This window comes from Protopterus annectens, chromosome 6.part0, assembly GCF_019279795.1.
Source record: "Protopterus annectens isolate FY-2018-M chromosome 6.part0, PAN1.0, whole genome shotgun sequence".
NCBI classification, from domain to species: Eukaryota; Metazoa; Chordata; order Ceratodontiformes; family Protopteridae; genus Protopterus; species Protopterus annectens.
This window is the reverse complement of record NC_056737.1, coordinates 1820008493-1820025760: the sequence shown is the minus strand read 5'-3', so window position 1 is coordinate 1820025760 and position 17268 is coordinate 1820008493. Positions and strand designations below refer to the sequence as shown.

General features: G+C 40.6%; 1 protein-coding gene across 1 annotated transcript in view; it reads right to left on the bottom strand.

Moving 5' to 3' along the window:
* The window catches only part of HIBCH (3-hydroxyisobutyryl-CoA hydrolase), a 1796007-nt gene that overhangs the window by 842193 nt on the left and 936546 nt on the right, over positions 1-17268 (bottom strand). The window lies entirely within an intron of this gene.

Genomic DNA, 17268 nt, shown 5'->3' with positions numbered 1-17268 from the left:
CGCAAAATCGTAAAGACGAAGCCAGGCATGACGCCATAAGATGATGCCTGCTCCGCTGGCTCTAGCTGCCCCCTTCGTGGCATGGCGAGAAGCCGCACAGAAGTGCTGGATACCGACTTTAGAGTGGCCATTCGTGCCGAGAAGGTTCGTTTGTCCTCGGCCGACATGGACTTTGGGGGTGACCCAGCGTCCTCTTTGATTAGATCCCGCTGAAGGCAAATCATGTGTGCCAAGTAGTTCAGCACCCTTACGGAGGTGGTGGCTGAAGCGAACATCTGCTTTCCAATGCGGTCCATCGTCCGAGACTCCTTGTCGGGAGGATATACCGAGGAACTATACTAGGCCACTTCCTTCTTGGTGGCAGCCACCACCACCAAGGCATCTACTGGGGAATCTTTGCTCCACGCCGTCCTGTCTGTCGGGGGACTAAGGATTTTATCTGGTCTCCTGGGGTTCGGCTCTACAGTGTCCGGCTCCTTCCATGCCCTGGTAGTTATAAGATCTATCAGGGGGTCGGCCGGAGGGGACGCCCAAGAGGTAGATGGGCCTGCGTCAAACGCCTCCACAAACACAGACTCATCCGAGGAAGGTTTTTGGGCTGACAAACCCCCTCTAATGCGCAGCATCTGCATGATGTCTCCAAAGGAGACGTCCTCGGGGAGTGACCTGGGGGAACCTTTCCCTTCCTCCAAGTCAGTGTCTTCCGTGAGGGACTCGGGGCAGTCCAAGTGCCTCCTTTTACACTTTCGTTTGTGAGGAACCTCCTCGGGGGGGGGGGGGGGCTGTCCGAGGAGGGCTCACCAACCAGGTCCTGTTCCTCTAGGGGAACCATCTGGGACATAGAGGCAGGCTGTCCCTGGGGCCGGATCATGGAAGACAGGCCCGTCTGCGAGGGAATGGCAGGTGGATCTGTAGCATGATAATGGGGCCTCGAATCCCTCGAGAGGACCCTCTCCACGACATCGAAGGCCGAAGGTGAACCACTCTCCCTAGGATCCGAGAGCAGCCCCTTCGGATCCGACCTGTGGATCGGCGCCAAAGCGATCGGACCCGAAAGAGAAGTGTGCTCCGCCCACATGGGAGCCGAAGACACAATCACCCATCCGGATCAGAGGCTCAGCTCACGGCCCCGAGAGCTCAGATCCGAAAAGGGACCAGACAAACTCGAGGGTACAGCCGGTGTTGAAGTAGCAATTACTATCGGCGCCGACTCCCCGGCTCTGACGGCTCCGAAACCCGATAATGGATCGGAGAAGGAGCAATGAGGGGCAAAGAAAGGGGCAGAGCCCCCCCCCGGAGGGGAGGGGAGGCAAGAACACTCCCATCTGCATCTGGGCCTGGAGGAAGCAACGTATCATCTGGTCCATGTCCGCGTCCGAAAGGCTCCTCGTTGATCTAGAAGAAGTCGCCGAGGCTGGCTGGGAAAGGCCGCCTCGACGACCTCAAAGGTGACCGGGTCTCCTCCTCTGGCTCCGGAGAGAAATGTGGAGAACGAAGCTGAGAAGGGGAAGACCTGGAGACCTTCAAGGGAGAACAGAGCTGCTTAGCCGGCGGGGCCGAGGGGGCAGAATCAGCCTGCCGCTTGTGGCTCTTATGCCTCTCCCTGTCTTTTTCCTTCTATCTCGCCTATCCTTCTTTCTGGAGTCCCTCTCTCCCTGGGACACAGTGGGAGGTTTGAGTCCCGGCCAGGGGAGCAGGAACAGTTGGCTGAACAGCCGCAGCTGCGGCTGGTGCCACTGAGGGAGAGGAGGAAGAAGCAGAATCCACGGGCAAAAGGCCCGCAAGGATTAACTTATTCCTCCTGTCCCTCAAAGCCCGGGAGTTAAAGGCGGCACAGATCTGGCAGCCTGATGACAGATGAGCCACCTCCAGGCAAATAACGCACTGAGTGTGGCCATCGGCTGGGGACAGCTTATGGCCACACTCAGAGCATTTAGAAAATATGGCCTTAGGGCCTTCGGCCATGATAACTCACACACACACCCTCACACACAGATAAGGGGAAGGGAAAGGCTAAGACTAACTGACTACTAAAACAATTTAAGCTAAATAAACTAAGGGTCGATTAATACACACACACACACAATTTAGTTTGAGGAAAAAAACAGAGCAAAAAACCCTATTAAATCACTCACAAAACGCCAGGCGCTCGTCACTCGTGCTTCAAGAAGCCGCGGCAAATGAGATCTGAGGACTGGAGGGAGGTATTATGGGTAAGGGGAGGAGCTTGGAGCTCAGATCTCTAGCTTGGAAAGCTGCTGGCTCGGATCCGGGTCAGATCCGATACCCACAGGTTGCTGATCAAATGAAGTTAACTACTTCAGATACATTGTTACCCCACCACTGACCCACTAGAAAAAATGCACTTTGGCATTAAGTCAAATTATACTACAACTGAAGAATTAGAAGACGTATATAATTTGTAGTTACTTAAAAGGGAAAAGGATGTAAAGTACTTATAGTGGGGAAAAGGAACATTAGTAACAAAAAGTAATTGGAAGAAAGAAGAGAGAGAATGTTATTTAAATACTTAGTACTATATGTAATTAGAAGAAGTAGATATAGAAAGGAAAAGAGAAAGTTAATAATAAAGATGATTCACGTTACCTTACAGTATAGAGATTTTCCAGAATCAAATATATTATGATTCATAAAACAAAGCATTTAAAATTAGAAGGAATTTATTCATTTGCCCTTTAGGTTCTTAGTTTTGTTTGCTCCTTCCTTCACAGACCATCCATTTTTTGTTGCCTGTCTCTTCAAACTCTGGGATGATGACCATTCCATTTCTTCTATTTCCAACAGTATTTTCTTCATTTGGATAAATTCTACTGCTTCTTGTAGGGAATCAAAGATCTTCACTCCTTCTGGCAAGGTGATTTACATTCTTGCAGGAAAAAGAATTTGAGCTTTAATATTACCTTTTTTCAAGGACTTAATTAGAGGAACACACTCCTTTCTTCTGGATATGACTGGAAAGGTGTAGTCATTTTCAAAACGAATAACTTTTTCACCCATCTTGCTAGGGGAATTAGTCCAAGCTGATTTCAGCACTAAGTCCTTGTCTTGTGAGGAAAAAAATCTAACTATTATAGACCTGGGGTTAGATGAACTCAGAGACGAAGCTGGATTTGCCGGGGACCGATAAACCCTCTCAATTCCAAAAGAGAGGGATTCAGGCATGTTTAGTGCTGATGAAAACCACTTATTGAGGAAGTGAATCATGTTAGCACCCTCTTCTTTCTCAGGAATTTCATATATTATTATGTTACTCCTCCTTGATCTACTTTCAAGGTCTTCCAGTTTCTCAGCCTGGTGTTTTGTTTCAGAAGAAATTCATTGTGATGTTCATTTTCTGTCACTCTAGTATCCTGGTCAGTTACTGTTTCCTCTAATGCAAGAGTCTGTTCAGATTTTTTTTTTTACTATTCCATTTAGAAGTTCCAATTGTTTACTGCATTCTTGTATGATAATATCCATTTTGTTTTCAAATTTGTCCATTTTCAGTGTCAGTTCTTGGATGTTTTTTATTATAAGATGTAGTTCTTTCTTCACTGCACTCTCCTGGTGTGGGTTCTTCGAGTTGCTGATGTTGAAATCTCCAGTAGAAAACTTCTTGACAGGAATAATTAAAAATTCTCGACTATGTATTAATTTTTGGAAAATAACAGCAAGTCTATGTTAATCGATCTTTTAGTATACTTTTAGTTAGATTTTTCTAAAAACTGAAATACATTTCCTGTCAAGATATTAAAATCTAAGCAAAGCTATGGATTTCTGCTGTTATCAGACTGGCATCTTGGCCACCCATGCCTAGGCTTTCCTGAGCACACATGAACAATTTTGCTTGGATAGTGCAAGTTGCTAACATGTTATTCAGTAGACAAAATATGTATTTAACTGTGTGTGTGTGTGTGTGTGTGTGTGCGCGTAAGTCTTCATTATATCTTTTACATGTGCTTTAATTGTTTTGACAAGTGGTGATTTAGTTGAAAAGCAGTACGTCTGTAATGTTGGAGGGGAAGGGGGGCAGAATATGAACTACTGCATAGCTATCGCTCTTCAAATTAAGCTAATCATGAATACAACATCCAAAATACTCATTTGAAATTCAAGCCATACAAGCTGAATTCATGATGATAACTTATTTGGGGTTTGTGTGTGTGAATTCCTTCACTGCAGTTTGCTGGTTTCGTGTTAATTCCTTCTGTTATTTTGCTGGAAATTACAATAATGTTGATTTAAGAATCTAAGTAGCATTATCTATATATTCTACAGTTTCTTAATTTGATAGTAATTATTGAGCTGCAAATGTCAATTTGCATTCTAACCCCAACTGTTGGTTGCAGATCCGAACTTCGGATGCAACTCGACCTTTACTAAAGCTCGTAGTAACCAAAAAGCTATCAAGCTTCTCCATTACCCATAATGTACTAACCCCCTAAGATACCTCAGATCGTTTGCTGCTTTTCGCAAAAAGATGTGGTCAGCCTTAGCTCTCGAGTTTCATTCAGATAAGTGTAATTTCTTCTCTTTACTATCTTAAATTCCTCTTTATATACAGGTTGATAATCCCTAATCCAAAACCCTTGGGACCAGCCAAGTTTTGAATTTCAGAATTTTTCAGATTTTAGAGCCCTCATACAACATATTACAAATACAGCATAATTAGGAGTCAAAATTTATAATTAATGTTTACTGCTAGTAGTAGATGACAAGACAGCAGTGAAACTACACTAAACTGCATAAACTTATATGATGTGTTATGAAGAATTCAAATGGCTTTTTTTTCAAAATGCAGGTGCACATTTATTTACAGTAAGAGTCAAGATTGTTGGAACCGCTCACTGATCCCCCTACACACACACAGCGTAATTAGCAGGTGCTGCAGAAGGTGCATGGTTGAATCACAGACAGTGACCGTTGTGCAGTGTTTTCCTATCTTTCATTAGTTTATGGTCATCACTGTCACTATAACACTTGAGTAACTTGTCTTTCTCCTTCTTTAAATCATACACAGTGGTAGTTCTGACATCATATTTTTCAGTAAGATGCAAAACTGATGTTTCCTTTTCTTTTTCTCAGTGTTACTCATTGGAGCATCAGCAGCCCTTTTAGACATTTTCACAGTGAAATTAAAGACAAAGCACTAAAGGCATCAGTGAGCAACAGGCACACTTGAGTAATGAGCAGGGCAGACAAGTACGTGAAAAAAACCTTCGGATTTCGGAGCATTTTGGATTTCAGAATTTTGGGTTAGGGATTGTTAACCTGTATTATTCCCTTACCATCTTACAGTATTGTAACTCTTTTTTTATCATTGTTGGAAGTTTTTCACCCCATTTTTCATGTCTATTATACAAGCTAGTGTAATTATACTACCATTGCTGTATTCTTTCTTTTCTCTATTTACCCTTAAAAAAAAGACTTCTTCTGTATTACTAATATTTTCTTATAGTCACAGGTATGCCTGAGAAAGGACCTTCTGGTTTTAAAAAGGGTCTGAAATGTGGGGACAAATTGCCTGTTTCAGACGTTCATACTCTGTGTATTCTTTAGGCCTGCAACATCTTCAGGATTGTACCATTTGCCAGAATTTCAATCCCAGGGCTCTTGTGGAAAGGACAAATAAACTTATCCTCAAAGGTTTACTGCCATTGCCATCTTCTTTTGGTGAAGCTATTGCTGGGACTCAATCCCCCAAAATTAAAGGTAAGGAGTCAATATCAAAGTCTCCTAAGCCTTTCACTTCCTCAACTCCATCTTCAGAGCAGTCAAGGAAGATATTGAAATTGTATCCAAGATCATCTGAGATCCTCCCCTTTGGATACAAAGTAGAAACTAGTACATCTTGCATCCTCAGATCTGACAAAAACGTACTGATTTGTCCAGGAGTTTGACTGAGGAAGATGTGAACAGAATAATAAGGAAGTTACTCTTGGCGCAGATCCAGATGGGTGTTTTAATGGCTCCAACCCCCTTGGGTTAGGAGGGCTGTCCATCTACCACACCACTGCTTCTTACTCCTTCTCTTATCCCTTTGATTGTTTCAGAGTCCCTGGATCCAGGTCTGTCTGGCCTGGATCCAAAGATAACCATCTTTGGACCCAAAGCTAAAGTGCACCGGCTCCTACATATTTTTAGGTTCATAGGTTCATACTAGCCTATCTGCCCTGGGGCAATTATAAGCCTAGCCCGATTCTGTATGGCTTACGCCACCCCTTGATTTGAGTATACTGTGCCCTTTTTAAGGTTTAGTTTACTGTGCCTCTGTCTAATAGTGACACGGGAGTAATCCCTGGGACAAACCTACGATCCCCCATCCACTTATCGAGATTCCTCATGAACAGATTCAGTGAGGTGCTCTGCCTCACATGAACTGGAATTCTATTGCAGAGCGAAGGGAGCCTCTGGGTTATGAACCTGTCCCTCCAGCAAGTTCTATTTATTTCTGTGCTGAGGTTCAAGTCCCTCGAGCGTGTGGCTCTAAGGGATTTAGATTTATTGAGGTGGAGCATGTCCATTAATTCTGGATTTGACATGGCTTTGTATGTCAGGCATAGATCGCCTCGAAGTAGGCGGTATGCAACTGAGTAGAGCTGGAGTTTTTTTAACCGAGCAGCATATGGCATCTGTTTGAGACCCTTGATCCTCTTGGTGAGATACTTTTGGGGTCTTTCTAATTGCTGTAGGTGTCGGGTAAGGTACATCCCAAAAGGGGCATTATATTCTATGATGGGCCTGATGAGGGATGAATAAAGGGGCACGATTACCTCTCTTGATCTAGATGTGAAACCCTTCGTGATGAGGTGGGCTATGTAGAAGGTCTTTCTAACCACTTTGGCAATGTGGTTTTCAAAGGAGAGATTGCTATCAACTTGGGTCCCCAGGTCCCTAATAACTTTCTCTGCACTTAATGGGTTTCCGCCTATGTGGTAATTTGTGGGCACATTGTTTTTGCCAAAGGGTATGACTATACATTTTTTGGCATTTAGCTTTAAACCATGGCGCTGGCACCAGTTATCTGTCTCTGTGAGACCTTTATGAAGGATGTTTGTGTCAGCTGGAGAGTTGATTATGGCGCCCAGTTTGCAGTTGTCTGCGAACTTGGTGAGCCATAGTCCTCCCACGTTTGCCTGTACCTCGGAAAAGTATATACCGAACAAGAGTGGTCCCAGGACCGAACCCTGTGGGACGCCACTTGTGACCGGTTTCGAGTCTGACATGGCTCCAGCAACTCTCACTCTGTGGGTTCTGTCTTTAAGCCAGTTTGCGACCCATATTGTGACATAGGGGTTTATATTAAAGCTGGATAGCTTATCTATGATGCCCGAGTGGGGTATTGTGTCAAATGCCTTTGCAAGGTCCAGATAGGCTGTGTGGACTACCTTCCCTTCATCTATGGCTTTGGTGACTGTTTCAAAGAAGTCAACCAGGTTCAAAAGGCAGGATCTGCCCTTGACAAAGCCGAACTGGGTAGGATCTAGTGTCTGTAGGTCCCCAAAGTCTTTGTTTATGAGCTCCATGATGATCCTCTCCATAGCCTTGCAGACTAAGCTAGTCAGGCTTATGGGGCGATAGTTTCCAGGGTCCGTAGAGGCTCCACTTTTGTGGAGTGGGACCACTGTTGCTGTACGCCATTCTGTGGGCACATATCCTGTAGTGAGGCTGAGATTGTATAGCTGTTTTATTTGAGGGATTAGTTCCTCTTGTAGTTCATGTAGGACGCAACCTGGGACGCCATCTGGTCCCATGGAAGCAGTGTTTTTTGCTTTGGACAGGGCAGCCTTCACCTGAGCATCTGAGATGTTTGGGAGGCAGCCCTCTTCCGGGATAGATACTTGCTCTTTTGGGGGGGAGGGGGTGGAGAAGTTTGCACTGAACCTGTTTGCCAGGATATTGGCGATGTCTGTGGGTTCAGTGTATTTTTTGTCGTTTAGAATCAACTCAGAACAAGTATGGGAGTTGCATCCCAGGTTTCTAACATAACTGAAAAAAGCCTTATGATTGTCTTTGGTGTCCTGTGCAATTTTTCTCTCGAAGCTGGCCTTGGAGAATTTTATGAGGGATCGTAATTTTTTGCTAGTACTGATCAGAGATGCCTTCCCTATTAGGGATTTTGCTCTATCATGTCTGCCAGGATACTGGCGATATCTGTGGGTTCAGTGTATTTTTTTGTCGTTTAGAATCAACTCAGAACAAGTCTGGGAGTGCATCCCAGGTTTCTAACATAACTGAAAAAAGCCTTATGATTGTCTTTGGTGTCCTGTGCAATTTTTCTCTTGAAGCTGGCCTTGGAGGATTTTATGAGGGATCGTAATTTTTTGCTAGTACTGATCAGAGATGCCTTCCCTATTAGGGATTTTGCTCTATCATGTAGTAGCTTCCTCCTTCTGTTGTACAGTTTATTTATGGCAGGGGTCCACCAGACTGGACGCCTGCCTTTGGATGATTGGGTCTTGGTTTTGTTTGGGATAGCATGATCCATGCATTCCTGGAGATGTCCGTAGAATGCATTTATATAGGATTCTGCAGTTTGGGCTGTAGTTTCCACTGGCCCTGGGGCCTTGAAGGATTCCACTTCGGTTTTGAGAAGTGAGAAGTTCGCTTTTGAGAAGCTGTGGTTTTCTGGGCTGGGGGTGGGGTCGGGATGTGGACATCCAGTGAAATTAATTTATGGTCTGATCTTACCAATGAGGGATATACTTCTGGTGTGGAGCATAGAGTCCCCATGTTGGTAATGATCAGGTCTAGTATGTTGTCCCCTCTTGTGGGAGTGGTGACTAGTTGTTCCATAGCATTTGAATTTATAATTTCCAGGAATCTTTGGGCTAAGGTGCTGGGGCTTGAGTAGTGCTTCCCAGTCAATGTTTGGGTAGTTGAAGTCGCCCAATATAATGGTGTTCGGAGAGATCTTAATGTTCTCCAATGTTTTCAGGAAAGTTGAATGGGATTCCTGACTTTGAGAGGGTGGTCTGTAGGATGCTATAAACTAAAAAGCAGTCTTGCCCACTGTTAGTTGCACATGGATGGTCTCCGATACTTCGTGCAATGCCACTAACCTGTATCCTTGATAAATATGGAAACTCCCCCTCCTTTTGTGGTTCGGTCCGGGTTTTGGGACCGAAAAGCATGATATGAGGTATAGCCTGGTAGTGCTGGGGTGCTCTCTGGAGCCTTGAACCAGGTTTCTGTCACTGCACAGATATCGATGTTCTCCATACTGAGGAGAGCTTCGAGTGCGTGCATCTTGAGGTTAAGACTTCTGGCGTTTAGCAGCATTACCCTTAGTTTCTTGTTCCTTGTGCTGTCTATGGGGGTGGGTTTGACTTTTGAGCCTTGCCTAAAAAAGGCACTATATCCAGATGACACTCACAGCCAAAGCTTCCTTGTCAGATCTGAAGCATTGGAGTCAAATCCAAAGGTTTCGGTGCCATCTCTGCACTTTGGTGCTTCAGCACTAGACAGCTCGGCTCTGAATTCCTCCTCAGGGAGATTGCTTTCAGGGCGGGAGTAGACAGCAGTCCAAAAGCCTGCCTTCTTGACACAGAGGACCTTCTTCTCTCCAGATTGATCTGCCGTCAAAGTAGTGAAGAGGGCAATTTCTGCTCTGAGAGGACTGACTGATCCAACCCCCCTGGATCTTAAATCTAGTTCCCAGATGTCTTTGTGCTTGGAGCCTCATCATTCTACTGCACAGGGATGGCCAGCTTGAGACCCCCAGACCAACCATGAAGGTTTCATAATCTCTTCTGACACTTCCCTAGAACACTCAACCAAGGAAATCCCTAGAAAGAGAAGGTGCAAGAGGAGGCACTTGGACTCTCCACAAGAGTCAATCACTGAGGATATTGATTTCGATGAAGGTGAAGGGTCCCCACGATCACCTCCGGAAGACGTCTCCTTTGGAGACATCCTTGAGATCCTTAAGCAGAAAGACCCCCAGCAACCCTTCACCGGAGGAATCAGTACTTCTGGAGGCCTCTGGAGGTGCCCCATCTCCTTCTTGCGTTACTCCACCTGCTGACGAGCTCATTGATTTGGTATCTTGGCAGGTGTGGAAGGAACCTGACTCAGTTGAGCCAATCCCTAAGAGGCCAGATTGGATTCTGGCTTCACCTGTCGGGAAGGAATTTTGGAGTAAGGGGGTGCCTATGGATGCCATGGTCATGGTGGTGGCTACAAAGAATAATTTGCTGAGCAAAGTCCCTCTGTCCATCCCCCCTAACAGGGATTCTAGTGTGATGGACAGGTTTGGGTAGCACGTCTATGCTTCAACGACCTTCTCTCTTAGGTTGCTGAACTCTCTGGCACATTTTACTAGGTTACAAAGGGACTTGATCAAAGAACTTTCAAAATCCCTTTCAGGGACCATTCCTGCAGATGCCCAATTGTCTGTGGCCTCCCAGTTGGCTATGCTCCAATCCATTTTGAATTCATCCACGAGGCTTATTTAGCAAGCAGCCAAAGTTTCCTCAAAGGCAGCGGGTTCAGGCATATGCATTAGGGGACATGCCTGGATGCGCTTATGTGACTGATTCTGTGGGGCCCTTCAAGTACCTGTTCATCAATGCTCCCTTTGATAGCAGTTCATTGCTTGGCCCAAAAGTGAAGGACACATTGCCCAGATCTGAGAAGGATGGAAAGACCCTCTCTGCAGTGGGCATACCTTTTTCGACTCCACAACAATCCTTTTCTAGGGATCAATGAGCTGGTTGGAAAATATGGTTCAGGAAGCCCCAGAGTCCTTTCCAGGACACACATGGAGAAAGTTCTCCTAGGGGAAAGGAGGGGAACTCTAATGGACAAAAACACCCACACAGCAAAGGAGGCCCACAAAACCAGGGGTCCAGAGATTATATCTCTGGCACAGCTTAACAGTGCTCCTGAAAGGAGGCCTGACTGTCCATCTCTGGAGGCGACTGGGGGTTGATTATACCTGCACCAGAGAGCCTGGCTAGACATAAGAGATATTTGCGTGCAGAGGATTATTTTCAGAGGTTATATAATTCCCTTTTCCCTTCCACCACAAACTGTATGCAAAATTCCTGATGTTCCACCCAGTCAGAGGAAAGTAATAAAACTAGAAATACAAAAGCTGCTGGGAAAAAAAAAAAGAGTCATTCAAGGGGTCCCGCTAGACCAGACAGATCTCGAACTTACTCAAGATTTTTTAGTGCCAAAGAAAACAGGAAACTGGAGACCAATTTTGGATCTCAGCATATTGAACAAGTTGGGTTGACACACAGAGTTTTGGATGGCCAAGATTCAGTCCATTCTCCCCTTCCTGGGCAAGGACAATTGTATGTGCTTGATAGACTGTCAAGATGCGTACTGTCACATAAAGATGAACAGACAATCCAAAAGGGATTTATGTTTCTGGCTGGGATCCAGTTACTACCAGTTCAGAGCACTGCCCTTCGGCCTCACCACAGCCCTCAGGGTGCTTATCAAATGCATGGCTGTAGTAGCAGCTCACTTGAGACTGCAGGGATTCCTTGTGTTTCCATATCTAGATGGCTGGCTCATTACCATCCTGGCCAGGCATGGACAAGGGATCAGGTACTTCAGATCTGTTTTCATCTGGGAAGAGCCATAAATTCTAACAAGTCTAACTTACAAATACTCAAATATTAGAATTCATAGGATGAGTCTTCAACATGACATCAGTGAAAGCTTCGCTTCCTCTCTCAAGTGTACAGACTTATCTGATTCCATGTCAAGAGAATAATTTGCAGTATCATCACTTCAGCCCAGTTGATCTTTCAAGCCTTGGGTCACTGTCAGCTGCCATAATCTTACTTCATTTAGCAAGATTTCATATGAGAATTCTTCAATGGATGCTAGCAACGCAATGGTCTATTCCATACCAATGCATGTCAACACAAATAAGAATCACTTAGGTATGCAATAGATACCTCTAGTGGCGTATTCATTCGGATCAAGTTCTACAAGGCTGTCTTTTTATTCTTCCTCAACCCAAGACCATAGTGACCATGGACGCTTTCCAGATTGGATGGGGCGGGGGCACTTTTTGGAGAAAACAGTCCAAGGCACTTGATCCTCTGAAGAGGCCAACTTACATATCAATGTCCTAGAGTAGAGAGCAGTGCTCTTAGCAATGTAGGCCTTCCAGGATGCACTCCCTTTAGGGACAACTGTGATTCAAACAGACAATATGTTGGTGGTTTGGTACATCAACAAACAAGGCAGGACCACATCTTACCCCTTGTGTCAAGAGTGTGGCAATGGGCTATCTCATCCAACAGTTTTCTCACAGCAACATACATTCTGGGGAAATCCAATGTGACAGTAGACAAATTGAATAGGTTCATTCTTTTACCTCATGAATGGTCTCTCAACATGAAAGTGGCAGAAATGATTTTCAGCCGATGGGGCCAACCTTGCTGCGATCTTTTTGCTTCTCCCATAAACAATAAATGCTGCAGCTACTTTGCCCTAATCTGCCCCCCCCAGGGGGAATTACTGAAGGATGCTCTACTTCATGATTGGTCCCCGGTCTACTTTATGCTTACCCACCAATTCCTCTAATTCTGAAATTCTTGCAGAAAGACGCCAGGCTGAAGAGCAAAGTCATCCTCACTGAACCTTATTGGCCTCCTCAACTTTGGTTCCCCTTCCTGTGGCCTCATCTTCTTCACCAACCTTGAATTCTATATCCAATTCCAGATCTCCTGTCACATCAGACAGATATGGTTCATCCAGATATCTCAAACCTAAAGTTAACGGCGTGTTTTTTTCAGTTCTGTTAATAGGCAGACAACCAATTCTCTCTTCCCCTGTCCGTCATATCCTTTTCCCATAAACCTTCAACAAGAAAGCTTTATACAAGTGGAAAGGATTAATTTACTGGGCACAACAAAAATATACTGATCCCTTTTCAGCTCTGATACATAACATACTTGAATTTTTAGCACTGATTTTTAATGAAGGGGCGAGCTCCTCTACCATAAAGGTTCAGTTAGCAGCAATATCTAATTTTTATACTGGATTTGAACATTCTTCTATGGCCTCATCTAAACTTTGTAAAGCATTCTTTTTTTTTTCAAAACAAGTTTATTGTTTTAACATATAAGAGAAATATCATAACAATTTTATACAAATAATTAAAAATAGGTATTATTATAATATTCAACAAAACTAAAGTATTTACAAAGACATCCACTACAATCAGATCAATTAATTAAACTAAAATACTGTGCTATTGAAATTAGAATTTTTTTAACAAATTTTGTAAATTATCCCATACAATAAAATGTGATGTTTTTCTAGTTGTTCTCATTCTAATTGTGTTTATTTCCATATGACACATTATATTCATAACATTTTTAAATTCATTGAACGAAGGAGGTGTATCTGAAATCCAATTTCTAGTTATTATTTTCCTAGCCACTGCTAGGATAGACCATAACAAGGGAAGCTTAATCTTTTAACACATTGAGGTACAGGTGTGTTGAATAATATAAGAGACTTAGAAATAATGAAATTATCTGTAAAAAGAGCCTGCAAAATTCATTAATTGACTTCCAGTATTCTTTCAACTTCATACAGTCATAAAACATATGAGCCCAGTCAGCATTAATTTCTACATTACATCTCTTACATAGATTATCTTTATTATTAATTTTATTCATCATCAAAGGTGTATAAAAGATCTATGTAAAATTTCCATGTATAAAGTCTCCAGACAATGGAAGATGTAGTTCTATAAGCAGATTCCAATATATATTGTTTATCTTGTTGTGTTGGTGGGTCCCCATTAATAGAGGTGAAATAATTCCAGTATGAATCTACATTGTAAAAGTTTCTTGTCTGATAATTTTATGTATATATGAAAGTTTACCTTTATCAGAAACTTTATGCTGTAAATTTATTATCAAGTAATCAATCAGTTTTGGAATAGATTCTTTAACTGTTATAGACATTAGATCTATTCTATCAATGAGATGTTGTCTAAAGATCTGAACCTCTAACCAGCAAGTTTCTCTTAGATCAAATTCTTGTTTTAAGAAATCTAGATTTTTAACTTTATTATCAGATATCAGCTGATACCAGTACTTTAGATTATTATCTATAGCTAAATGAGCTCCTTCAGAAGTAGATGACATAAGCATACCCTGAGTATAAATTATAGGGAATACAATAAAATTCCATTCCCTATATTTAGGGTGCATGAATATAAAGTTACGATAACTAATAATAATATTTAATGGGTAACAGACCATATGTTTAGGTGTAATAGGTGAAGTACAAAATTCCTTTAGCAACCACAACATGGAGTTATTTATAATCATATTTTTATGTGTTAAGGAGATTTTCATGAAGTGCATACTAATTAGCTCCCAATAATCTTTCCATTTTGCGACATATGACCGATCTATTAATAAAGTAATAACTTTTATAATAGAAGAGATAATATATAAATTAAAGTCTGGAAAAGAAATACCCCTTGAGACCAGCTATTAGTATGTTTCTTTAATGCAATCCTAGGTCTATTAGGTGCCCATAAGAAATTTAACATTAGTGTATTCAGTTTCTTGATAGTTATTTTTGTAGGTGAAAGTATTATTGATTGTATTAAGTATAAAATCTTGGGGAATATTATCATTTTAATAATTGTAAGTCTCTCCTCCATAGTAAAAACATATTATTCCAGGTATTAAAAAGATTTTGTATATTAAGAAAACAGGTATTATAGTTATTATATATAATAGATTTAATATCTTTAGATAGTATTATACCTAAATAAGTTATCTGACCTGAGTTGGGTACATATTTAGTAAAATCACTAATGAGAGTATTTTTCATGTATATATAGGTAGTATTTTAGTTTGTTCTTCATTGAATATTAAACCAGAAATACTTTTAAAATACATCATTTTATCAAATAAAGACTGCATAGAAGAATTAGATCCTGCTGATGTAATTAGAACATCATCTGCAAAAAGTTGAATTTTTGATGTTGTATTTTCTTCTATTTCAAAACCCTCTATGTCAGTACTGTTTCTAATCAAATTAGCCCAAGGCTCCATTACTAAAGTGAATAATAGTGGAGAAAGTGGACATCCTTGCTTTGTACCTTTAAGAATGGGTATTTTTTGTGAAACATATGTTCCTACCTTAATATAAGCCAGCGTTCCTTTGTATAAATGCTCAATTAAATTTACAAATGCATCAGACAAATTTGTGCATTTCAGTAAGGTAAACAGATAGTCCCAACTTAGTGAATCAAATGCTGAACCTATATCAAGACTAATAAGTGTTAAATCTTTCTTTTTCCTATTTGCAAAATCAATTAATGTTAAAGTTCTTCTTATATTATCAAAAGTATTTCTATTTACAATGAAGCCCGTCTGATCTATGTCTATAATGCCGGGGATAATTGTCTTCAATCTATCAGCAAAAATACTCATAAACATTTTATAATCAACATTAAGTAATGAGATGGGTCGATATGAAGAACATCTAGTTGGATCTTTATTAGGTTTTAAAATTGGTGAAATAAATGTATATTGCCAAGATGGGGGGGGTTATTAACTCAGTTTGGGCCAGAATAAAAACCTTATGTATTAATGAATATGTAGTTTTAGAAAGGATTTTATATATCTCTGGTATAATACCATCATTACCCGGTGCTTTGTTTGATTTAAGCTTATTTATTTGTGTAATAACTTCTGTATATGAAATACTCTTGTCCAATAGTTTAATCTGTTGTTTAGTAAGCTTTTTATTCATGTTTGTGGTTATAAACTCCTTTATTTTATCTTTAGGTTCCATGTTAATGTTGTTATGGTTAATCTTGTGAAAGTGATTTCTAAATTCATCCAGTATTTCTGGTATACTAGAAACATTCTTCTTTTTCCTTAGAGAAAAGATTTCTTTGATATGGTTTTGTTTATTCAATCTTTTGTTTCATTTTTAAGTCTATGTAAGTATTTGGGGCTTATTGAATAAGACAAAAACTTGTATTTCTCTAAAGTTATTTTAACTTTATGAGTTAAAATTTCTTTGTATTTCTCATTTAGTTTGTTTATTTCTTCAATAACTTTCTTGTCCATAATATTTTCTTTATTATTATGTTTATAAGAGTCTAGTTTACTTTGAATATCTAACAATTCATTATCCCAAGATTTCCTTTTATTATTATACCATCTGATACTTTGTCCATATAGATATGATTTTAAGGCATCCCAAACATAGACAATGGAGACTTCAGGAGTATTATTTATGTCTAGAAAATGTTGTACTTCTGAAAGTATATATTCTTTATAGTCTTTTAGCTGAGTTAAGTATGCTGGTATCCTTTTGATCTGAACATTATGAGTATTTTTATCATGAATTCAAAACAATTGAGTTATGATCAGATATAGGACATGAAATGATTTTGGAATTAATTAAATCTGTTACCATCTGGTTAGAAATAAAGACCCTATCTATTTTTGAATAAGTTTTGTATCTGTTAGAAAAAAGGTGTATGGTAATGATTTTGACTCTATCTGATTATTAATATCATTCAAATGATAAGAATTAGCAAAATCATTTAAATGTTTTGCATTAGATGTAATTCTTCTTTTCTTTATAGTGGTAGTATCACTTTCATGTAGTATACAATTAAAATCACCAGCTAAAATAATATCCCCTATAGAGAATGATATGATCTTATCAATATGATGTTTCACTGTATTAATACCAATTCCAGGTATCCAATATACATTAATTAAAGTGTAAGTCTTCCCATTAATTTGTATTGTAACCATACAAAACATTCCTTTGTCATCCTGATAAGACTTAATGGTTTTAGGAATGGGCATACTTTTATTCCATAAAATAGCCACTCCTCTTTTTTCTGAGTGTGCTCTGAACTAACCAATACTGTATACTTATTAGTGGCTAGTTTATCAATATCTTTTTCAAGAGATGGGTTTCTTGCAGGAAGACTAGATTGGCCTTGTGTAGATTAATGTATCTTATTAGGCTTGCCCTTTTACACGGATTATTCAATCCATTAATGTTTAAAGAAATTCCTTTTAAAGATGTCATTTGGCATTTTTAAAACTCAAGAATCTTATGATCGAAATAACAAATAACAAGATAAATAATGTTACATCTCCTCTTTTAGGTGTACCTTTAAATATAGCTGTATTTATTAAATCTCTTATGGGATTTTGTATAGGATTCAATTTTGTTTGTAGTGACAATGAGTGTACAAAATATATTGTGGATGTCAAAACTATATACATATAACAA